Here is a 26816-nt window from a genome sequence, read left to right on the forward strand (position 1 = left end):
CCATTTTGGGAGAGTAAGACGGGGGAGGGGTACAAGTTTGGGCTTAACCTGGGATTCATAGGAAGATTTTGTGTCAGAAAAAACGAAACAACAGAAAATAAAGTTGCAAAAAAAGCAAAACAAAACAAAACAAAAAACTGTGACATAGCAGGTGAATGAGATTAGTCAAGTTTTGACTTATCCATTTTCCACTATGTCTTTCTTTAGTCTTTGACCTAATATGGGAAACTTTGGCCTTCAAACATCTCAATAATTCAGTTCTGTAATTCTCCTAGGAATGAGGAAAAAATGCAAAGGTGTTGTCTGCCTGTTATTGAAAGGTCACTTTGAATACTCTCATTAGAGAATACAAAGTAGCTTTTCATGTTTAAAAATGCAATGATTCAAAACATTTAATAGAAAACTGCCCATGTATATTAAATTTTACTATTTTATTTGACAGTAACTTTGGGGATTTGGAGCTGTGGAGATAGTTAAGCAGCTCAGAGCAATTGTTGCTCTTGCCTGACCTGGGTTTTGTTCCTGCAAGCTTGCATGGTGGTTCTCAACCTTCTGTAACTCCAGTCCCAGGGAATCGATACCCACTTCTGGCCTTTGCAGGAACCAGGCATGCACATTGTGCATATACACACATGCAAGGAAGCAGTCCTACACATAAACATAAATAAACAAATAAAACTTAAAAATAATTATCAGTAAAATAAAGTTTCAGCAGAAAACATATTTTATGACTAACCATAAGAACCACAGTTATTGAATTCATATACACAATGAGCTTGCTCTACTGTTCCTTCAATACTTGCTCAGCCAGGTTCACTGCCATGCTATTCATAGCTAGGATGAAAACAACCTAAATGTGCTTCAACTGATGAGTCAATAAGGAAAATGTGATACACATACAGTGAAAGCCTATTAACCTATGAAATAAAATTTAAGTCATGATATTTTCAGAAAAAATATAGTAAATTTCCCATTGCTGGTGAGGTGATATAACCTAGAAGAGAAATGTCTATCACCCCCAATCAACCTCTACCTGCACCCCAATACTTACTCTCATACTCACAGAAAGGGTAGCTTTCACCCTTCATTAAAGAATCTTTGGTTTGCAACAGATGGAAATCATTTCAAATACTTGCCTGGAATAAAATCAGAGAACTGACAGTAGAGCTTCCAGCTCCAGTTGATACTTCTACAACAAAACCCTACACCTAAGCCTCAGGAAAATGTCACACACACACACACACACACACACACACACACACACACACACGAGCTAGGAGGATTATAAACAACAGAGGACTAGGCAAGGGCTGTTAAATGCTGTATTCTGTGTTTGACAATCAAACTGCACCTAAAAAATTTCCACAACGTGGTTGCCTAATTAAGACCTGAACAAGATAGCCAGTTGACATGCCAAAGTGGATAGTGAAAATCTCACAAAGCCCTAATCCTGGATTAAGCACTGCAAGTAATTAATGACTATAGATGTAAGGAGAATCAGTCTTCTCCAGGGACAAACCTCTTAACTGGTTATCCAATACCAAGAAGTCAGCCTTAAACATGCGTACACATGAGAGAATCGGTTGTGGTGTTTTTGTTTGTTTGTTTGTTGTTTTGTTTTGTGTGTGTAATAACAATAATGAAAGAAGATTATGTCATCAATTTATCATGAGTGGAGGTGAATTAAAGAGAAAGTGGGAAGCTCTACTGAACAGAGATGGGACATTTTTGTACATACAGAGCTCATACATAAAATTTTCAAAATGATAAAAAAAAAATAACAACATACTCAACCATGCACTGAGTTCCCAAATCTGCAAGTCCAGACAGCCTTTCCCTTCTGAAAATCAGCATCTCAGGACAGCTGTCCCCATGGCAGCTGAAAGGACATTTATCATTTGTGCAAAAGGGTGAAGGAGAGAAGACACTATCTGGTGAATGGGGCTGAAACATGGGGTAAATAGAGTATCCTCACTTTGGAATTAGAGCCTGGCTCATGACTCTTCATCAATATTTACAGTAATAAATATTACCTGATGATAAAAAAATAAAAGGGAAATGAAAAACAGCAAAAAGAACTATATTAGTTTAAAAAATGAAAGTTGCATAATATTGTATAATATTGAGTGCACCTGAAAACATAGTTAATCTCTTACAGCATGAATGCTGAATGTAGATATTTTTCTTAAACTGTATAAGACACAATAAAATAAATGTTAGAAATCCTGAATAATTACACACACAAGAGGCTACTATTTTCTATCTACAAGGAATCTTAAGAAGTTAAGGTTGTGGCAGAATCATGTTTCTTTTTTAATTAAGTGACAAAAGTACTAATGAGAATCATAATAATATCAGAAATACAAAACATTCTTATTTATTCTAGCTCATGAAATCAAAATGATGGACATTCCAGGAAAAATATTGTAATGAGAGGATAGATACCTAGTGACTTTAAGAGACAAGAAAACAGCAGATTGATGTGATGGCTAATTTTATATATCAACTTATCTATGCTATTATTCCTAGATGTTTGTTGAAAATATAATGCAAAACTAAGGTGTATTTGGCACTTAATTGAACATATTTCAAGGATAATTAGTACTTTGGCAATATACATGTGCTCTATACAATCAGTTGAGGGTCTTGGGGGGAAGGGTCAATGCATAAGAGTCACCTCATGGAGGCTCTTTTCTAATAAACCGTATGGATGCCTGTAACCCTAGATACTAACAAACCCTACATTATACTATTATTTTTCTTGCATATATGAACTAATGATAAAATGTAAATTCTTAACTAGTTTGAGTAAGAGATTAACAATTGATATTACATTGAAAGTATTTGAGTTTGTCTTCTTCTCCTTCCAAAAATATTTTACCATACATTTTCTCGTGATAAAATAATATGACAAAATGTGTATTTGAGAAAATGAGGTAAAGAGAATTACTTTGAAGCTATATCACCTTGCGATATAAATATTTGAGAACAAGCACTACACTGAAGTTACTGTGATGACTGAGATACTTGCTGAAGTTATGGGGTATATATGGCATGGACATGATACACAAAAGAATGGTCACATCAATGATGAGACAGACAAGAATGGCTGAGGTTAGTTCTCTCTCTCTTTTTTTTTTTTTTTTTGGTTTTTTCGAGACAGGGTTTCTCTGTGTAGCTTTGTGCCTGTCCTGGAACTCACTTGGTAGCCCAGGCTGGCCTCGAACTCACAGAGATCCACCTGGCTCTGCCTCCCAAGTGCTGGGATTAAAGGCGTGCGCCACCACTGCCCGGCTGAGGTTAGTTCTCTTATTGTCAATACCACTTAAGATCTTATTTTTTTTTTTTACTTCTAGAATTTCCTGTAAAATAATTATGACCAAGATGACCATAGGCCAGTGGTAACTAAAACCATGGGCAGTGAGGATTCTGTTGAGAACCATGAAATGCTACTTTCCAAACTCAGCCTCAGCTCTTCTTTTGGATGTGACCTTAAATTCAGATATGGCAGGCGAGTAACCACTGAGATAATTAAAAAATTAAATAATGTGTCTACATATCTATCTATCTATCTATCTATCTATCTACCTACCTATCTGTCTATCTATCTATCTATCTATCTATCATCTATCTATCTAAATATATCACAAAATAATACATATGATTAACATATATAACTTTTACAGTTTCTTTTTTATAAAAAATGAATTATTTTTAATATTTAGTGTGTGTATATGTCAATGAGTGCACATTTATCTGTCATTTTGAGCAGAGTGGGGTCATTGGGGACTGCATTTAGTGTATCCCTTTATTATGACTATCTAAGAGACCATGAACATGCATCACGGTTTCCATTTTCATTGTGGCCAGGTATAGGGAGGTAAGAATTTCATGACTTGTACCTGGAAAGAAATCTGAGGGAGAAGTAAGACAAGAGAGGAGATTGGAAGAGTGAAAATGAGACAAATGTTTTAATTTTTTAAACCTTTTCTTGTTAATGTTACCAAAAACAGATCAATAATTTAAGTTTATTGATTTACATACAGATTGAACTTTGACCATACAAATCTTAAAACCTTAAAAACTTTTTAACATTGTGCATTGTATCTAAGTCTCCTTTTTTGCATACTGAGGTAGCTTATTTGATTCTTTCCTATATTTTCAGTTTTATATTCACTGTCTCATTCTGGAAACAGTTATCCATCTGTCAATGTCTATATGACAAAATGTTATCATATAGAAATCTTCTCGCTAAAATTCTCTTTATATTTTGTATCTTTATGGCATTTCCTTCTTTGACTAACTGGTCTCCTTTTAGCTATTTCTTTATTAATATAGTAATATCAACAAGTAAATATAAAATATCATGAAAATAAGCTTGAATACAAACAACATACATAGCATAATGTCATAAATGGAGATTACCAGTATACATAAGTATTGAATTATGAAGCTTTTCAAGTCCCCAAATGTATTTTACTGAAGGCAAAACTCACCAAGTAAGTATTAGGATTTTGATGCTGAAAACATATGCTCCAAAAGAAATGTCCTATATTATGATTTCCATCACAAGAAATCATTTATTTAGCTTTCCTGGTAATGCTAAGTGTCAGAAGTGTAAGGCTCCTGTAGAATGAGTAAGAAAATTCATTTTAAATAGGATGGGAGTGGAAGCAGCATAAATCATGTATTAATTTAGAAACTTAATAACAAAACTTTCTGTTGGAACACAATTTCTAAGAATTGGAAATAACAAACAAATTCCAGTTATTTTAAAACTTTCTGGGCTGGGGGTGGTGGTGGTGGTGGCATGCACCTTTAATCCCAGCACTTGGGATGTAGAGGTAGGTGGATCTCTATGTGTTTCAGAACAGCCATGGCTACACAGAGAAATCCTGTTTTTACAAACAAACAAACAGAAAAAAACGATCTGGAACAACATCATACACAGATATCTGTGAATGCAGCCCAACACAAAAATTTCAATCTACTCAGAGGACTATGTGATTGTTTGTTTGAGTTTCCTTGCATGGTCATAGAGCATGAACATTGTAGGTGGCAACACTGTGTTAACTTTTAAAATATTTGACAAGCCTGGGACACTAAACAAAGAGGGAAGCTTAGACATCAGCACTATAGAGTTGGTTATATCAAATACTAAGTCAAGGAACGGTGGATGTTTTTTCTTACTTTTAGACTTTTGTTGTAGGCAGCAAGCTGTCATGCTAGACAAGGTGATAATTACCTATAATAATTATTGAAAATTAGCTTCTGTAATAATATTTAAGATACAAGATGCCAGATTTTGAAGAACTGGTGATTCTTCAGTTGAAAAGAGATGTCAAATACTTACTTAACTGAAGGTGGAACAACTTTCTAACAAAAATGTCCATAAAAAAAACAAATAATTATTTCCTAGGAGGACAACATGTAATTATCAAATCTATGATGAATGTTTGAAATATAATTATAATGAAGATACAATATGTGGCTTCTATTTGCTCCTGTCATGCATCAGTCACTAGCAATTTAGGTAAATGTGTATTAAATAATAGAAATGAGAGATTAGAATGACAATTGATGTGTATCTGTACATACTATATCTTACTACCTAGAGTTAATATTTTCCAAACTTACATTTTCTCAATCTTGCTATCTTATCATTAAAAAGATAAATAGGTAACAAAATGTGGCTGAGGAAATAGCTCAATGGTTAAAGTGCTTGCTGTGAAAGTGTGAGGATCAGAGCTCAGATCCCTAGAATCCATGTAAATCCTTGTTGAGTGTGTTTGCCTACCTGTTATGTGATTTCATCTTGGGAAGCAGATAGACGGGGCTCCTAAACAAGGAGGCTGTCAAGATTAAACACATTGGTAATCTCTAGGTTTGATTGAGAGACCCTACCTCAGTGAAAAAGGTAGAAGAATGGCAGAGGATGAGTCATGACCTTGGGCTTCTGAGTGCATATGTTCATGTGCACTCACACACACATATTCACAAGTGGATGCAAGCATGCACACCCACACATGTGTCCTCTTCCTGTCCATCTGACATTTTCATATGGTTTCTGCTTGGATTTTCTCTACCAAACTGCCTAGTTTTCATATTCGGATGGTCTGGAATTTCTGAAATGAGCAACCAGAATTTAGAAGTTGCCAATTCCAAAAAAACTTTCGCCTGGAATAGGATCTTTAGCACAGTCTCTCACTCTGTGGAATTAAGATCAACATGTGGCATGGCTGTAAAAGTGAATTAGTACTAGAAGACATGGATTAAGGTAGGAACATAATTAAAGGATTCATACTTTGACAGTGTTAATGAGTTTTTAATCATATAATTTATTAAATAATTTATATATAGTGAGAGCACAGAAATATTTGCATTTAACATAGCAGAGAAGAAAATGGTTCAAGGAAAAGCTCAGCTGTAGATCTGACTTCCTCTCCATCTTCATTAATTTCCAAGGAGTAAAATTATTCATATGTTTATGCCTAGATGTATATATGCATGTCATATGTGTGAAAATGCCCACAGAGCCAGGAGAGAGGATTGAGTTCCCCGGAACTAGATCTGTAAGCAGTTGTGAGCCTCCTGGTGCAAGAGAAAGGAACACAACAATAGTACTCTGCAAGAGTCACAGGCACAGTAACTCCTGAGTCATCTCTCCAGACATGGGAAAAGAACAAAATATTATGTAAAAAATTCACATTTTTGGAGGCAAAGACCTGACAATATAAGGGCTTACAGAAGCATACAAGATTCAAGATTAATGAGAATTCAACATATGAAAATGCTTACCAGGATGAGTAGGTGGTACATCAATATCAAAATTATTTTTCTTGTGACATATATCTGGTACATATCTGGTATTTAATGACTGTATAGCACATAGCACAACCAGGGGACTTTATAAATAGGACTTTATAAATAAAGACATTTAAATATTTGAACTAATGGCTTCTTAACCTGATGGCTCTGACTACCCAGCCCCACACCTCCATTATTTTGTGGAAGCTAGCACAGGGAAACCTGATATCTCATTAAAAGGAAGACTAATAGTTACATAATTGTCCGTGTAAAATATAAATCTTTCAATATTCTATGTAATAGAATAGATATAAAATAAAGTGAAATCAAGGCTAAACTTTTTTTAAACCTTTTTTTAAAAACAAGGTAGAAAAGTGAATCATAGGTAATATTTTATGTCCCTCATATTCTCCATCTTATGGATAATTTAGTAGAAATTCATAGAGAATCATTAATTTGTTTATTCCTAAAATGTTCTTGTTTTCTGGTGTTTTAGAGTCATCATTGATCTTAAGTAGTGAACTCAAATAAATTATTTTTGCTGTTGGTGGTGGTGGTTGTTGGCCAGGTAGTTTGTAACAGCAACAAAAATAGTAACCAATACATTGGATATCCACGCAGATCTACATACTGTGGAAAGCTGTCAGGTACAAATGGCAGTGCCTATACAGGGTGAGCCAGAGTATAATGGCTTCCCAGGTGGTCTTCTAAGATGTTATCTTGGAATAGGATATAGGATATTCTGGAATAGGAAATGAAGTAAACACACATCAAGGGTCTGACTAAAGCAGTCCAAATTACTTAAGTTTGCAGTTTTGTTCTTATGGATTCTATATTCTTTAAGATGTACTCCAGCTTTTCAGTGATAGAAACAAACAAATAAAAATTCTGCAGTGCTGTTAAAATGTGTCCCAGGATCAAATAGTATGTCTTTTTTTTCTTTAGTTCAAATTTAAATTCAATATCAGCTGACCCATTGTCTAGAAATAAATTTTCTTTTTGTTAAAATTTTCTCTAACTCTGTCATTAGGAAACATTTTACAGTGATAAACAAAGGTGTTATGAATTATAATCTGAAAAATATACAACAGTTTCAATAGATAACATTATTACTCAAAATAAAACTGTGTTATTAGTACTAAAATACATAACTGAATTATGTATTTTGCTATTTATTTTAAAATACTTAAAATTTTAATTATTGCATCCAAATTAATCAATGACCACAAAATACTTGAATTTTCACTTGTAGAATTAAAAATTTATGCTACTTTTATGAAGCTTATTTAAACAATTTTAATTTCATTTACTGATTATTTAAGTTCAAAGTCAAATCAGACTGGAGGTTTTGTATGAAGTTCAGCTTATTGAAATGTGAACATTCTTCATATTATTTTGCAAAGATAAATTATGATTACTATAGACATTTTATTCAAATGAAACATGAAGTATGAGAATAATGGATGTGTGTGGTTTGAAAAATCTGAATATTTCTTAAATTACAAATAATATTAGAACTGTCCATTATTAGGAATGATTAAAAATTATTCATTTCAGAAAGTATTATTGGATATTTCCTAGTATCTCCTAATCTTACTTTCTATGTTCCTCAGTAAGTCTGACATTGGTCCATCTGTTTTTCCAAGAAATAACAAAATCATGAAACCTGGAAATTACACTTTGGGTGACAGGAAAATTCCAAAATCATGAAACAAAGCAGAATTTCAAGCCTGTGTCTATTTTATATACCCAGGGAAAGGGAGGAGATGAAAGTAGATAACTTGGTATCAGTAGTTCTCTCGTAGAATCCCAGTTGTGCAATGAGGCCTCCCTCCATTTCACTAAGTGGTGCAAAGAATATTTTCAGCATTGACACTTCACTGGTCCCACTTGCTGTGAAATAATTTTATCTGGTTGGAATACAGTGCCTTAATTGTCAGGTAACTAATGGTTTTTAAGACATGAGAATCATTATGAAGTCAAATTTGCATAATTATTTAATTTAAATGACAACAAATATAGGACTAGTGTATCAATTCTTATTTTCTTTTCTTTATTTTTTTAAACAAAGTCCTCACAGATTGACTCTTTTTTCTCTTTCGTTTATTAAAGATTTATTTTCTTATTTATTTATTTATTTACTTATTTGTTGTGTATACAATGTTCTGTCTGCAGGTATGTCTGCAAGCCAGAAGAGGGTACCACGTCTCATTAGAGATGGTCATGAGCCACCATGTGGTTGCTGGAAATTGAGCTCAGGACCACCTGAAAAGCAGTCTGTGCTATTAACCTCTAAGCTATCTCTCCAGCCTCTCAGTCAGTTCTTATTTCTTATATTCCAATATTTGGTAAAGAAAAAAGAAATTAGGAATTATTCTAAAGATCAAGTCATAGCATTAGAATACTCTGCATGGAGGTATTTACAACCATATAGATATGATAAGTCTCATACAGTTAGTACAAATCATCAGAGCCTAACTTGTTGAGACACAGCTACACTATATAACTTTGTTATAACTATGCCAGCCTTCAAATTAATTTTAAAAACTTACTATTTCTTAATCTATAAATCTCGTCCATTCTGGCTATTTTGGGGAACAGATTTTCTTATTGCAAAATGGGATACACCAACTTTAATATGTGCAATAATTTAATTATTGAACCATATGTATTTTCTTTTTTTGTTTGTATACAAGCTAAGCATGTCTTCCTTAACTCTGTGAGGCTCCAGTCAATGTTAAGTACTAATGGTTTTCATCTTTACACTAACTGAAGAGAAAGCCAAATTTCCCTTTATTGACTGTAGAAAATTTCAGCATTATATCTTCCAGATCAATGCTGTCAATAATGCTTAGTCTCATCCTTTAATTTCTTTTCACTCAGTTACTGAGGCTTAAATAACAGAAACAATACTTGTAAAGTAATAATTCTCCCATCCTACTTTCATTAAAATGTAAAGCTACAATGTTCAAAGCCATGAGACTTTAATGTTATTATTTCAGAACAGAAATAATCCAACAGGATTTTTACTCTCATTCTTATTCCTACTACACAAAAGATATTTAAAACATATTTCTAACAGTAAAAGATATAAAATAGAAAAATATAATCATTAATTATGAATAGGAAACTGCAGGGAATCATTCTCCTAATTTGAAGATAAATTAATTTTAAAAGCAAAGTTAATAAATAAATATTCATCAATTCCTGACAGTACTTAATTGAAGAAATACATGACAGAAAATGCATATTTCACAAATAGTCTACACTTTAAAAAATTCCATACAAAAATTAACTTTTATGTAAGAAGTTTCTGCAGTAAAAACCTCATTTGTAGCTGTGTGGTGGTGGCGCATGCCTTTAATCCCAGCACTCGGGAGGCAGAGCCAGGTGGATCTCTGTGAGTTCGAGGCCAGCCTGGGCTACCAAGTGAGTCCCAGGAAAGGCTCAAAGCCACACAGAGAAACCCTGTCTCAAAACCCCCCCCCAAAAAAAACAAACCTCATTTGTAATAAATTACATCATTAAACTTTAAAGATGACAACAACATTGTAATTATTTTAAGGAAAGGTTTAGAGAATTTTGTTAGTGTTTATATCCATTATGTTTGGAAAGTAAACACCAATCTCTAGAAATATTATATTATGTACTTAGAGAAATGAATGTTATTTGGGTATGGAAAAAATCTACAAGCCTTGTCATTGATGAAATACAATGTTAGTCAAGATCCTTCATCAATTTCTTTGTTTTAACTTTATAGTTGTAGAATAAAAAAAAAAGAATGTGATTCCACAACATTCTCTTACTTTAAAAAAAATGTTTAATTTCACCTTTGATTAATTTGTAAAGTATATATATGAATTCCTCTGATAATGACCACACATCTTTGCTTTCATTTTTAAACATATGTTTCTGCATTCTGTTTTTATTTTTGTTAATATTTGAGCTTATATTTTATTTACAACATCCTTGCTTCTCTTCCCTCCATCAAAGCCTCCTATATTCTCCTCCCATTCTCTTTCAAATTTATGGCCTTACTTATTCATCAATTATTATTGCATGAATATATATTTGTATATACATATATCTCTAAATACTACCTACTGAATCCATATATGTTACTTATATGTATATTTTCAAGGTTGATTGTTTGGTACTGCACAACTAATTATTGTGCTCTTTCCTGCAGATAACCACTTCTGCTCCCACCCTATAGTTCTTTGTGTATAGTTAATGACTCATGGGCTTTTCCCCATCCAGTTTGGTGTGTTCCTTAGTGTCCTCTTATTTCAGCTCATGTCTGAGCAGTATATTGGGGAGAATTTGAAAGTATAAATTCTGATATTATGACAAGACACAGTCTGAGAGCAAAGTTCCTGATCTTCTGGCTCTTACAATATTTCTGTCCCCTCTTCTCTAATTGTCATTGAACCTTATGTGTGGAAGTGTTTTGTAGATATATCCATTGGGACTGGGCTCAACTCTGCATATTGATTGCTTGTGTTTTGTTGTTGTTGTTGTTGTCATTGTTTGTTTGCAGTGGTCTCCACCTTTCACAAAGAGAAGGGTCTTTGATAAGAAGTGAAGACTACATTCATCTATGCATATAAGCAAAGGTGTTTATAGATTGTTATTAGGGACTATGCTGTTTTAGTAAATTTAGTGCTTATGGATTCTCCTCTAACAACCACAATTTCACTAAGGAATTTCACCTACAGGCATGGTTTCCCTCTTGTTGAGTGGCTTTAAGTCCAATTCAAGAGAAATTAGTTAGTGCCAAGGTCCATATGCTGCCATTTCTTCACCCATAGGTTTATCCTGCAATGATGGCAATTGTTGTGGTTTCTAGGAATCATAGCTGAGTAGGAACGTTGGTTGCTTCCCTTCTTGGAATGTTGTATGGTGCCTTCTGGTGCCAGGAAAACTACTCCTCAGAGAGGGTGTTAGGGTCAGTTCCAGCTCAGGGGCCTCCAGGTTCTGTTTCTGATGTGTATGCATTATTTTATTATCATTATTCTATTTAAAATGCTATAAGTATGAGTGTTTTCCTGTTATGCATGTAAGTGTGAACCATCTGTGTGCAGTTCCTATCAAACTGCCAGAAGAGGGTACCATATCTCACTGCAACGAGAGTTACAGAAGAATATGAGTTACCATATGGTTCTGAGAATCTAGCCAAAGTCCTCTGCAAAAGCAGCAAGTGCTCTTAACTGCACAGTCATCTCTCCAGTCCCAGCTTACTCATAATTAAAATACAGAAGCTGATGCCTTGTATCTTGTGTTGATATCCACACTGAAGCTGCTTAAACTTTTTACTGAAAGGACAATGTTTCAGGTGGAAATTTTTTCTCTTCCTTTTTAAGTGCACAAGCTTGATGGAAGTTAACACCACAGAAAGGGTCCATAGCTTAATTATAAAGAGACAATTTAAGGTAAGAGATTAAGGCAGGGCAGAATATGAGTTCTAATTAGCATAATTAAATTCTGGATTTTATTATGCCTACAAGGCATTTTTTTCTTTGTATTTCAGTCTGTGTAAACTAACAAATTATCTCTTTATATAAAGCAATTGGGGTTTTTGAGTAGATGACACACTCTGTCAGGATTTGGAGAGTATTGTTAGAAAGTTCCCTGGTTCTCCTTTATTCTCTTTTCTTAGTTTTTTTATGTGTGCAGTACCTCAAAGTGTAAGACAAAAGCGCATCTCCATGTCTCTCATGAAGTTGAGTATGGACATAGAACTAACTCTGGACCAATGTGAGAAACAGAATAAGTTATTAGAAAAGACATTAGGGTCACTACTGGTAGAAGACCCTCTATCCTCTTTCTCATTCTGTTTGGAATGTTCACGAAGCAGAAAGTGCCTGCAAGACAAATGATTTCCCTTGGTGAATATATGGAAAAGCATAACAGCTGTGTTGTCAAATTCATTCAGTACTAGTTTTGCCATTTTATCGTGGACATATGAATTTAATATTTTAATATTTTATTTTTAAATCCATATACAGAAAGGCAGAATCTTAACTTACAGTGATCCATCACCTCATCCCAAATCTCTAAGAATGTATTTTTAGTTACTTTAGACGTCCTACCCATACTACATTAGGCAAACAATTTATTCACCTGTGTTCTGTTCGTTTGATTATCATGAGAATGTCTCCGCAGCCTCCATAATTCAGAACTAATCTCCATAATATATTAGCCACGTGCCTTTAGGATGTTACATGAGGATGATTCTATTGAAAAAGCTTGAAGTACTTTGGTGATGGCTTTCCAAATGTCCTTTGTCATCAATCACTTTAGTTCTCAACAGATTTCTCACAGTTCTTACTTACACTGATTCTAATATTTTTTTCTTCAAATATTCTCCACTATGGTAACTACATTTCATCTAGATAACCAAAATTCTTGAATGTTCCAAAATGTGTGTTGCAGGATTGATGTCTCACTAAGAATGCAGAGGAAATGATGAAAGTGGACATTGTTAAGGAAGGAGAATAACTAGGGATCAATTACAAAGCTCTAAATCTCACTCACTGAGGCCACCAGGGTTTCTTCAACACAGTTCTGGGAACTGTGTGTTGAATGCCTTCAGTCCCTCTCACAGGTATGAGAGAAGTTTTGTCCAGGACTTTTTGCATATGTTTAGATCTCCAGTAAGTTTAAGTGAAATAAAGGAAGGTAACTGTAAGACCTGACTTATCTAGGTGGACAACGATGAAGGTCAAGGGTCAGATACAGAAGAAAGCACCATAATGGGTGCCTTTAATGTCTTTGAAAAAGCTAACTGTGGCATTGTGATATGGGACCAGATGCTAATGAGTGGTGGAAAGCTCTGGAAGATAAAGGTCTCAAACTCTATGCTAGAAACGGGAGGTGAAAAAAAAAACCCACTTAGACTTATACATTCTAATTACCCCAGATGACACTCTGAATTTCACATGGGTGAGCACAACACCCTTCTAATGTTTACCTAAGCTGCTAATGTTTAGAAACTGGAATAATAACAGATTTGATAAATCTGCTAAGTATATGGTAATTTGTTAAAAAAAACTGTTATAAAAATAAATTTAAAATATGAGAAATATGTGAAATGCACATGTTTATGAAAGGTTTCTTTGGAGGTAGATATTCTACCTGAACTACATTTTATCCAGAACATTCTGATGACTACAAATTTATGTTAGAGCATAAGGGTTTAAGGAGATTCACATGAAGTTTAACATGTGCAAAAGACAACTTTTTAATATCTCTGGTAAATTTGGAGTTTATCTCAGAAAACATTTTAAAATTATACATTATGTGCTAGATATACACAGAAAAGAAGCCTGGAGTTTTATAATATATATATATATATATATATATATATATATATATATATATATATGAAAACAGTACCTAACTTTCAAAATAGGATAAGCAGTTGGAATATGAGAATGAGAAGCAAAGACACTTGTTAATTTTCAAACCAGGGACAAAAAGCTGAGGTGCCTATTTAACATACCAAAGCAAGGCTTTCACAGCATCCCTCAGTCCCTACCTAATACGGAGTATAGCTGGCATACCCCACTCTACCCTAAACTTTCCAGCCCAGGGTCTTGGATGCCCTTCCCTCAGAGGCTCTTCCCTAAAAATTTCAGACATTTTTTTAAGTGTCCTTTTTGAACTTTTAGCTTCCTGACTGTTGCACCTGGTTACCTCACGTGCTTCCCTACTTCCTTGCCATGGCCCACCTCAGTCTGCTCATGTTTACTCTGGACTCTCCTAGATGTCCCTGCCTCTTTCACATATCTACAATAAACTTTCTCCTCCACCATACCTAGGAGCAGTCATGTCCTTTCCTTTCCCTTTTCTTTCTTTCTTTTCTTTTCTTTTCTTTTTTTTTACTAATTAGCACTGTTGATGTTTATTTATTTTGGTGAAGATGTAATATGATTTTAACAAGTTATAACGAATTGTTTTGGTGATTGGTTTATAGATCCTAGTTTTGCCAATTCAATTCTCAAAAAATGAAAGGGAAATGAGAGTGTGGACTATTGTATTAAAGAACAAATTAGAGGTCTTCAGACATAACTCAGTGGCAGAGTTCTTATCTAGCATGTGCAAGGCTCAGAGTTCAAACCTTTGTACTACTTAAAAACAAAAGAAGAGATCAGGGAAATGCAAATGGTTGAGTAGGTAAAGGACCTGCTTCCTAACCATGAGGAACTGAGTTCCATTCCTAAGAACTTGCTTCAGCCTAGCACTGTAGTGGTTGTCTCTAGTCTGGAGATGCCTACAGCAACATGGACAGTATAGAGAGGAGACTATTTTTGAAGCTCATAGTCGAGGCTGTTCTCTGATCTCCACACATACTCAGTAGTGTGTGCTCTGGCATATTCTTGCCTATACTTTCACTCATAAACACCACCTCATACACATAATACCCCCCCACACATAGCCCATACACAGAGTATGCAAAAATTATAAAAGAGAAGAAATTGCTTTTGACTGCTGTAGTTCAGTCATTAGGTTATATGTATTTAATTTGTTGTTGAATGATTGAGGGGGATCCACCAAAGTTTTAGGAACTCGGCCTGCTTGGGATAAAATCCTGGTTATTTTTCAACTTCTAGCTCTTAAACTCACACTTGAATATGCTGTCATTAAATTAACTTCTTTGAACTTGATATTTTTTCACAAACTCTATTGCAAAAGAAGCAAAGAACTATGGTGTTTTGGTAAACTGCTTCTACAAACTTAAAAATTGGAAAAAAATAAGAAAACTTACTTATCTGAAGGAATGTTTCTATCAGCTCCTCTGTTTTTTTATCCTATGCACAGTGGTTTAGTTTCTGGTTATCAGTTTGTCATTTCATACCACTACAATTCTGCATTTCTAAAACTCTAGTAAGTTCCAATTTGAAGTAGAGTGAACACAGTAATAACAGAATATGACTTTTCTCCACCAACTTCAGCCATGCATTCTTCCTTTCTTACTAGCACACCTAAATGGGATAAGACAGGACCCAATCATGTGTGAGGAGGCTGAGAGAGTTTGGAAGTTACTATTCATGCTTAGAAGTAGGTCAAAATTAAAATACCATGGAACACAATAAACAGCACTCCAGATTTCAGAATTTTTCCTCACTTGATATTGAGGCTACTGAGTAAATGAAATATTATAGTCCATTATTTAAAATTGTAGCCCATTATCATGCCACTTTTTTAACCTTCAGTTTTAGAAAATCATTTGACCCAACTGTTTCATGTGGGGAGGGGATGTTGACAGGGTTATAGAATTTTACTTCGTTTTTGTTACCTATTATTTGTACATATATTTGGCTAGTAGTTGTAGTGAGCATTGTCTTCTGTTCTCATTCATGGAATGAGTTTGTTCTTTGTTGATTTCCTGCACTTACTTGATACATTCTGGATACCTCCGGCTTTCTTTCTTGATCATGCTACTACAATCCTCTCCTTTAATCCTTCAAATCCCTTTCCAAGAATTATGATTTATTTTTATTATGTTCCATGACACATTTAATTTAAGCAGTACTATTTTTATGACCATCTGATTGGGACTGTCCATTGAAACCTAGTATTGTCAGCAGGGTGTACACAACTGAAATCAATGAGCCTCCCTCACTGAACTTATCAATAGCAAATAGTTTGGTCAAAAATGGTAGGCCCCCCCTGAGTTCCTTCCCGATCCAAGACCAGGTCATTTTTTCTGTAGACCCTGTGCAGGCATCTATACTTACTGTGAATTTGTGAAGGCAATGCATGTCTTGTCCAGAAGATGGAAATTTTTTACCCCTTCTTCTGTCTTCAGCCTCTTACACTCTTTTGGTCCTCAATTCAGAAAAAATTTTTTAGAGTTACGAGATATGACATATATTCATGTCTGGGATGGGCAGTCAACCATTACACAGTTTCATAACTATTGCAACCATAAATCTCTACAGTCACTTCCACTGACTAGGAAGAGAGGCTTCTCTGGTTAAGTGTGAAAATAGCATTTGCCTTTGTATTGTACAAATACAAAATTCATAGAAGACAATTTGAAATCATATCATTTACCCAAAAATTTTAGTCCTTTCTACCAGGACCTATTACTTCCCCTATAATGGTCTTTTGATTAGGCTTTACAAGATCCAGAACAGATTCCTTTCTGTGTAGTTGACTGGAAATTGAATCAGAGAGTAGTTCTTTACTAACTTTGATACCACTATTGCACATGTGGGCACTTGTTGCCTGGCATATTTGTATTATATTTTATAACATTCACATCTGGATAAGAACACTGATGTCTTTCCCCCACACAGCTGGAAAAGCATCTTCTGGGACTATGAAAGATAGCTAGCAGTAAAGAAGCTCCTAACTCATTTCCAGTTTGATTTCTCTATACCATGAATCCACAGACTGTGCTGTTTTCAACAACAGGGTCTTAACTTCTAGTTCTGGTGTACAAGCAAGAGTAAGGGTAAGAAACTACATTGCTTTAGGGCATCTAGGTCTACCTGTTCAACAACTCTTAAGAAGATATCCCATCCTATTATAAAGATATCCCATCCCTATTATAAAATCTTAAAATTCCAATTAATGCTTAACAGAATTTCAATATTGTATCTTTTTAGAAACAAAAGGTTCTGTCTGAATGAACTCAACACTGTTTTTAACAAATATGAACAAGTAATTAATGTGATGTTTCAGTACATGAGAATTATATTATAATGAATTTCATTATGTAATGTTCATAGATACTTAATGTACTTTTCTTGTGTTCAACCCACCCCCTTTACCTTCCCTTTTCTTTGCTTGTTCTGCTAATGCAATTCAACTTCCCATGTACTCCCCCTTCTAGCTATGTCTTTATTCATTTGTTATTAGTGTTTTTGTTGTTGTTAGTTGCAATAATAATATTGATTACCAAATGTGTTTCATTTGGGTCTTGAATGAGAAGTTATTGACAGGATCAATGGTCTCCTTTGAGTGTCTGTACCACGGAAGAGAATATCTCTCTCTCTCTCACTGACCACTATCTCCCAGGACATACTTGGGGAGAAGTAAGACTTCATGAATCTCTCTCTCCTTAGTTACCATTGCCCGCCTGTAAGTTCTGGTATTGTAGCACATGAGCTTTTCTCCCCCGAGTGACAGTATACTTACACACCCAGGGCCCTTCTCCCCACAGTGACAGGAACTTACAGACCCAATATTATGCATGCCATATGCTAGTAGTTAAAAGTACTCTGAGATCAAGAATATAACAGTGCTATCATGTTCTGAACACAGACTTCCATCTCATGGGAGTTTGTCTCTTGACTTTTTCAGTCTTTCTGCTCTGTCTTCTGTGATGTTCTTGAGCCTAGAAACCAAATTTGTAGTCGCAAATTCAATGTTACTTCACTCTGAAAACTTTGAATAGCTGTGAGTCTCTGAAGTTACCATGTTCCAATACAAACAGGAGCTATCAAATCAAACATGACTGTGACATTAGTCTGTGTATATATATATATAACTACTTAGATGGAAAGTTAATAAGTACATCATGCTCATTTACCAATACAATAGCAGTAACTTCTACAATCTTCACGGCAACAGAATTTTGACCAGATTTATGACATCAGATTCTCCCATGGAAAGTGACTCAAATCCTTTCAAAGGGTGATTTGTTGATCCTATTACTGACTTGTCATTATAACAGTAGTGGACTCACCTTGCCTGGCTGGTTGAGGAACAAGTATGCAGGGCCCACAGCTAAGGAAGACTTATATTGACATGTCTTCCCCAACATCATGCATAGCATCTTCCCCCCAAAAAAAATATGAGAGCTAGACAGCAGGAAGGAAGATTCAGTCCCAGTTCTAGTTTGATTTGTCTCTGTCCTTTAGACTCAAGCATATGTTATCTTCAGCAGCCATTTCATTCTAGTGGGAAATCAACAACTATGGCAAATGACTGCATTGCTTTAAGAGTCTCAGAGTCATCTCTAACCAACTACTTATATAAGGCAGTAACTCATCTGCAGATCTGGACCTTTTATTTAACAAACTAGGGGCAGCTTATGCCTCCATTTAGGCTGCCTGCATTCAAACACTTTTATATGTATCCTGTGACTAATTTATCTATGAAGTCTTATAAGCCTTTTTCATAATCCTTCCTTTCAGTTTATCCTCTCTCATATTTTCTTATTTTCATCTTTCCTTTCTTCTCCCATCTCCCTAATCCTTTCAAGAATTAAATTTGTCCTGCCTCTCTCAAGTACCCTATTGTTCATTTCATAGTCTCTTTGACCCCTTCCTTCCCATGGCTCTTTTTTCTTGTTTTTTGGCCTTACACAAATTCATACCTATCCAAATAATATTTATAAAAAGAGAAGCTAGAATCCACATATGGTAGAGAACATCAAATGTTCTATTTCTGACTCCATTTAATATAATATTTTCCTGATTTGTTCATTTCCCCAGTATCTAAATTTCATTTTTCTTTATAATTGAGTGCAGTTTCATTATATATGTATACTACATTTTCATTATCCATTCATAGGTTGATGGACATTTAGATAGATTCCATTTCTTAGATATTGTGAAAACATCAGTAATGAATGTGGGTAAGGAACTATCTGTGTAGTGGGATGAGTACATGCATAGCTTGACCATAATATTTTTATTTTTAGCTTTTCAGAAACCCACATTTCATTCTATAGTAGCCACACTAGTTTTTATGCCAATGAACAATGAATTATGTATGGTTCTTCTTTCTCCATATCTCCACTAACATTTTTTTTCATTTGTTTCTTGATGATAGCATTTTTAAAGCAGTGGAGGTGACATGGAATTTCAATGTGTTTTCGTTTGCCTTTATTTATGGCCAATGACTTTTTACACTTGAAAAAATATTTTTTTTAATTTATTTTAAAGAGCTTCCTATTCAGCACCATCTTTGAAAGTAAGAACAGCTATTGAGGCATAATAGTGTAGAGAATGAGATCCTAAAAGCAAAAGGCAAATACTACACAATTAGGACAAAAAAGAAACAAGTTACAGAGATAAAGACATGAATCATCTGGCTTAAAATGACCATAAATTAACTTGTGTCACTAACACTGGTATAGAGGCATTCTATGGCTCTGAAAATAACCTAAGGGTTTTTATAACACTAAAATACATTTTTTAAGTATGTGGAGATAAAATGTCACACAAGAAGTTACATGTAAAACTACATTTAACAGAAAAAAGCTCAATTTATCCAAATAAATAAAATAGCCCCAACAAAGTAACATAAAAATCTTAACTAAACCTTATGTATCAGGCCCTTTGAGCTAACTGCGTTACTGTCCTGTATTGGTTCTGCATCTTAAAAACGTCCCTTTTCTTGATCAACTGTCCCTGGTTCTAAAACGTCCCTTTTCTTGATCAACTGTCCCTGGTTCTACTAGCATTGTGTGTCTCTGCTCAATTTTTTTGTTTAGAAACCCACAAAGCTTCAACTCCCAGTGGTAGCCACTGACTTCAGATAGCATCCAGATACCACTATCATTGATCTAAATCTTTCCAGCCTATTGAAAATGTCTTTTTTTGCCAGTTGAGGGTCACAATATAACCTCTTATTAAATCAATATACATTAAATGAATATCTTTTCTAGAGTATTCCTAAGTTAATAATGCTTCATGTTAACATATTTTGAGCTATTCTTCTTTTTCAAAAGCATTGTGCTGGCTTACTTTAGCCACTTAACTCTACAAAGTATCATTGGAATATTTAAATCTTAATTTTATTGAATAAAAATGTGAAATCTCAAGAGGGCAGAGCAGAATGTTTTTATAGCCCATAGCATCGTGAAATGGTTTAGATCAAGATCAGTTGTCATCAACTTTCATGGCCTCTTCCCATTTATGAATCATGATGAAGTAATTGTCAAAAAGATATTTCATTTCTTCTTCTCTATTTTGAACTTACAAAATTGATGCTTATTAAGATTTTTATATAGAGACTAAAAAAGGTGCGTAAATGTTTTATATTTCAAAAGCTCATATTCTGGTGAACTAAGTCTATTTGCTACCTAACAGAAATATTCTATTTACTATAATTACTATGAAACCTGAATCAAAAAGAGTGAGTTATTTCCCAGGAATGGCCACACAATATTTTATAATAATTCACACAGAACTTAAATAGAATAGACAACATCTCACAACAATGCTGTGGGATGTTCTGTATGGCAAATTTGTTGCTAATTAGTCAATAAATAAAACACTGATTGGCCATTGGCTAGGCAGGAAGTGTAGGCGGGACAAGGAGGAAAGTAAAGCTGGGAAGTGGAAGGCTGAGTCAGAGAGACACTGCCAGCCGCCACGATGACAAACAGCATGTGAAGATGCCGGTAAGCCACGAGCCACATGGCAAGGTATAGATGAATGGAAATGGATTAATTTAAGCTGTAAGAACAGTTAGCAAGAAGCCTGCCACGGCCATACAGTTTGTAAGCAATATAAGTCTCTGTGTTTACTTGGTTGGGTCTGAGGCTGTGGGACTGGCAGGTGAGAGAGATTTGCCCTGACCGGGGGCCAGGCTAGAAAACTCTAGCTACACACCAACCAAGAAAGAATTGTATTTTTGCAGCTAAATATGCTAGGTAGAATATTGAAATATTGAAATATTCCATTATTTAAAGAAATTGACCTCACAGAGTAGACCTGAAATTTAAAATGTTAGGTGCAATATATTCAATATCATTTAAATATTTTTATTTTCAAAAATATGATATTTTCACTTTATGAGACATAAATAAAAGTTCATTTACAATATCAGAGTAGTTTCAGAAGAAAATCTGCACAGAAGATAGATGCACAGTATTTCCATATATACATATACATATATATACATATATATATGTATAAAATTAGGACTCCATAAGTTCTAAGATATATGGAGTTTACCTGTCCCAGTAGGTTATTGTCATTTAATACAAAACAGGGTTTTATATTACATGAAATTACTAATTCCTAATGTTCTTCTTGCTTTTTTTCCTTTTATTTTGACTACTGCATATAAGTATATGTGATATTTTCTCAACCATGGCAAGATTTTTGTGGAAGAAATTATTGTACTTAGTTTTACAGTCTAACTGTTCCCTTGTCTCAAGTAACATATAGTATTTGCAGTCTCTTAGAGTTAATTGAGACATTTGAAAGTAAGGAGAAAAAGATAAAATGATTGAAGTAAGTAAGGGTAAGTGAGATGTGATGATAATGGAATATAGAAAACAACTGTGTGAGTACAATAGAAGCATCAAGATAATATTACAGATATATTATTATCAACAAACCAATTGATTTTATGAATTGATGCTTTTATTAATGTACAATATTCACATATATGTGTTTTAACATTACTGTATAAAAAGCCATATTTAAATTTGAAATGGTGCAGATACTTTTATTTTTATATTATTATTAAGAAATTTTCTATTCATTTTACATACAAACCACCGATCCCCCCTTCTTACCCCCCAGCTTTCCCCCTCAACCACTCCCCATTCCCACCTCCTCCAAGTCAAGGTCTCCCATGTGGAGTCAGTAGAGCCTGGCATGTTCAGCTGAGGCAGATCCAAGCCCCCTCCCCACTGTACCAAGGTGTCACACCTTAGGCACTGGGCTCCAAAAGCATGCTCATGCACCAGGGATGGATCCGTATGCCCCTGCCTGGGGGGCCACCAAACAGTTCAAGCTAAACAACTGTCTCATGTATCCAAAGGGCCAAGTCCAGTCACATGGGGGCTCCACACCTATTGGTCCATAGTTCATGGGTTTCCATTAGTGTAGCTGGTTGTCTGTACATTTTTCTGTCATGATCTTGATGTCCCTTGTTTATAGAATCCCCCTTTCTCTCATCCATTGGACTCCTGAAGCTCTGCCTGTTGCCAGGCCATGGATCTCTGCATCTGCTTCCATCAGGATAACCAGACTACAATCCACAGCTCCAGAGAAGCTAGCTAACAAGACAGCCCCTAAGAGGGACACATAGATAGCCCAGTGAAGGAGAAATAGATGAGATCTACATGAGCAAACTAGGGATAAAAGGGAATAATGGAGGGCAAGGAATGGGGGATGAAAACATAAGTAAATGGGAGGTTCAAACTGGAACAAGGGCAGAGTCGGAGAGCAAGGAAAGAGATACCATGATAAGTGAAGATATCGTGGAAATAGGAAGAAATAGGGTGCTAGGGAAGCTCCCAGGAATCCACAAAGATGACTCCACCTTAGACTACTAGCAATAGTTAAGAGTATGCCTGAACTGGTATACTCTGGTAACCAGATTAGTGAATATCCTAACTGTCATCATAGAGCCTTCATCCAGTTACTGATGGAAACAACACTTTTTTAATCAATTCACACAATGCACATTGAGGGATAACATAAAGGCAAATAATAGAGTGAAGTGAGATAGAGACATGTCTATGTATATATCTATAACAATATATTTTAGCACTTGAGTGAATGTTTCAATAAGATTGTTGACTCATAGTTACTACAAATTTGTATTCTATTCTTGGTTTTGTATATTGCTGGGGGATATCTTTCTGTGTGCTGAGTATGTGTTGCTCTGATTGGTTGATAAAATTGCATTGGACTATGGCAGGGCAAGATAGAGTCAGGAGGGAAAATCTAAAGGAGATAGGAGGAAGAGAAAGGAGAGGGAGAGAGACACAAGCCACCACCAAAGGAACAACATGCCAGCACACCAGTAAGGCACAGAACATGTGGCAAAGCATAGATTGATAGAAATGAGTTAATTTAAGATATAAGAGCTAGCCAACAAGAAGCCTGCCATAGGCCATGCAATTAGTAATTAATATTAAGCTTCTGAATGACTATTTTATAAGCAGCTGTGGGACATGGTTGGGGAGATTTGTCTTGACTACGGGGCTGGGCAGGACCAGAGAAAACTTCAAACTACATTTGGCTGCCCAACATGATGGCTCCACTTTCCACCTAAAATTTGAGAGAACATAAAAGAAATTTAAAAATTGAACTAAGAACAGCTTTCTACTCCATGTCTCAGGCTGTCCAAGATATAGAAACGCCAATGTACAGATACACCATGGAGTGCAGACTTAAGTTATAGTATGGCAGGTTCAGCATGGAGGATTCCCACCACAGTATGCAGTGGCATCTCCAAGCTGCACAGCACACTACATGGTGGATTTAGCTTTTGCTAGTACAGACAAAAATATAAATATATGCAATTATATAAAGAAACAGTTTTAAATAATTAAGTCTTTAAAGAGACAGTAAAAGTAATAAAGAATAAAAGCCACATAAATATAGAAAATACACAGATTGTGTTGTCTTTGGGATTTTTAACTGGAGAGAGACATTTGATTGTAAAAGTTCCTAAGTTAAACTAATATATATATATATATATATATATATATATATATATATATATATATCTTGACTTCAACATTTATGTCTAAGGATAAGTTGCTTTGGAAGAGAGGTTCTGCTTTTGATTCCACAGAAGATGAGAACCTGTGGATTGCTTCCAGGCTAATATGGTTTGATCAGGCAAGACCCCTGAAGGTCTCCACTGATGTCATGGCCCAGATCTCCCAGCATCCAAATCAGCTTCAAAGCAACTTTCTTAAGTGATCCATCCTCACAGGTGCTATAGCCAATATTTAACTATAGTTCTAAATTTTCTCAGGATCCCCATAAGATTACCAGCGCTCTGAACCAGCAGGAAGTAGTAGGAGAAGCTAAGCCCAATTTTCCCAAAATATTGTTTATAAATGTTTATTTTTATTTAAAATGCAATCTGTTTCTAAAGAAGAAAAGGGGATATTACAGATATGATAGGATGAAAAGGTAGATTATTAAATATATTTTTAAAGGGCAACAACTTGTTTAAAATGTTTTACATTGCTATGTATTTTAGTTTATTGATACAAATTTAAATTTAATTTTCTTATTCTGTATGTATATCTCTACTCTTTTTTAAGGTATTATGTTTGTACAGGTCATTTAAAATTGTAATGTATAATTAAGAAATATAGATTAATAATTAGTCATCTGGCCAGGCGGTGGTGGCGCACGCCTTTAATCCCAGCACTCGGGAGGCAGAGGCAGGCAGATCTCTGTGAGTTCGAGGCCAGCCTGGGCTACCAAGTGAGTCCCAGGAAAGGGGCAAAGCTACACAGAAAAACCCTGTCTCAAAAAGCCAAAAAAAAAAAAAATTAATCATCTATGAAAGTCAAACTTACAGTCATGTTAGTTAAGTTTTCTAGGTATACATAAGATATATTTCAATTAGGTAGGTAATATTCAAACACTTCAAATACCTATAGAATATGGCATTTAAGATGTTTTAAAAACTTAGTTTTTCTGGACAATGAGACATATCTGCTCCTGACAGCACTGATTTACTTCAAAAAGGAAGATGGGCATCAAAGACACTCCATATGGAGCTTTATCTTCTTCTTGGTAAAAATAGCCATTTGAGCAAGAAACTGCTCTTTCCTGTACTGCTTGACAGGATGTTATATAAACTGGACATACAGGATCCATAGGAAGGTGACCACTGAACTTTGCAAGATGAGATGGTTATTCAGGTTCCTGCTTCACAGAGGAGACTGCCAGACATTCTACAGGACACAGGGAAAAGTGACTGAGACTAGGCCTATAAGGCTGAAGATGGATGCTCAACATTGCAGAGGAACTTTGGTTGACTGTCCAGGCAGCCAGCTGTCTCTGAAATTCTAGATTTTTGGAAGTTGCTTACAATCCACTTCTTGTTTACTTAGGTAATACTGTATCTTTCTGGGGTCTTTGATGTAGTTGAAGACTAGATAGTTATAATTATAATTTTCCTCAGTTATGATGAAAGATAAATTAGATATGAAACTTTAGACTTACAAATATAGGATAGATGATTAATATTTTCTTTAATTTTGCCATATACAAATAGACTAGATATTATAACTGTAATTGTTGCTTAATAATTGTTTGTTTATGTAATTTTACTATGTTAAATTTAAAACTTTCCTTTTTATTAGATAGAAAAAGGGAAATGCTCAGAATGTCTTTCTGTATGCTGTGAATATGTATTGCTCTGATGGGTTGATAAAGAAGGCTGCATTGGCCTATAGCAGGGCAGGATGGAGCCAGGTGGGAAAATTCAAGAGAGATAGGAGGAAGAGAAAGAAGAGGGAGAGAGATACCAACCGCCACCAAAGGAACAACATGCCAGCAGACCAGTAAGGCACTGAACATGTGGCAAAACAAAGATTAATAGAAATGGGTTAATTTAAGGTATAAGAGCTAGCCAACAAGAAGCCTGCCATAGGCCATGCAATTGGTAATTAATATTAAGCCTCTGAGTGATTATTTTATAAGCAGCTGTGGGACATGGGTGGGGGAGATTTGTCCTGACTGCAGAGCTGGGCAGGACCAGGGAAAACTTTTAACTACAGTATATGAAATTGTGGGTCTCTTACTCCTGTTCTTTTGTCTGAGTAATATATAATAAGCTAGTACCAATGGGCAAAGTGAGAAGCACAAAAACCACTGTATGTTATAACAGTGATGAAAAATGTCACTGCTATTCAAAATATAAGTGCTTTTAAAAAAAAGTCATTAATGAAAGGGAGTAAAATAATCCAGCCATATTTAAGAAATAGTGCTATGCTCAAACAGATATTTCAATTCTTGAAGTCTACAATTGTTCTAACCTGTTGCAATGATGATATTAAAATTGGATGACATCACTGCTTTTTCTTATTAAGTCAGAAGACAGTCTTTGGGTTCTGGGTAGACCAAGTACAAGGAAATTAGCTGTGATTATGTAGACAAGCAGTGAGTGAGAAAAACAAATTACTTTGTATTTAGTTGCTGTGACTAAATTTATACAAATGGCTTAAAGCACTTATATTCTCAATATTTTTGATGTCCACACTATTTCTTTGTACCTTTGCCTGGTCTGGAACTTGCTATATAGATCAGGCTAGTGTTGCATCAAATTAA

Source organism: Peromyscus eremicus, chromosome 2, assembly GCF_949786415.1.
Source record: "Peromyscus eremicus chromosome 2, PerEre_H2_v1, whole genome shotgun sequence".
Lineage (NCBI taxonomy): Eukaryota > Metazoa > Chordata > Mammalia > Rodentia > Cricetidae > Peromyscus > Peromyscus eremicus.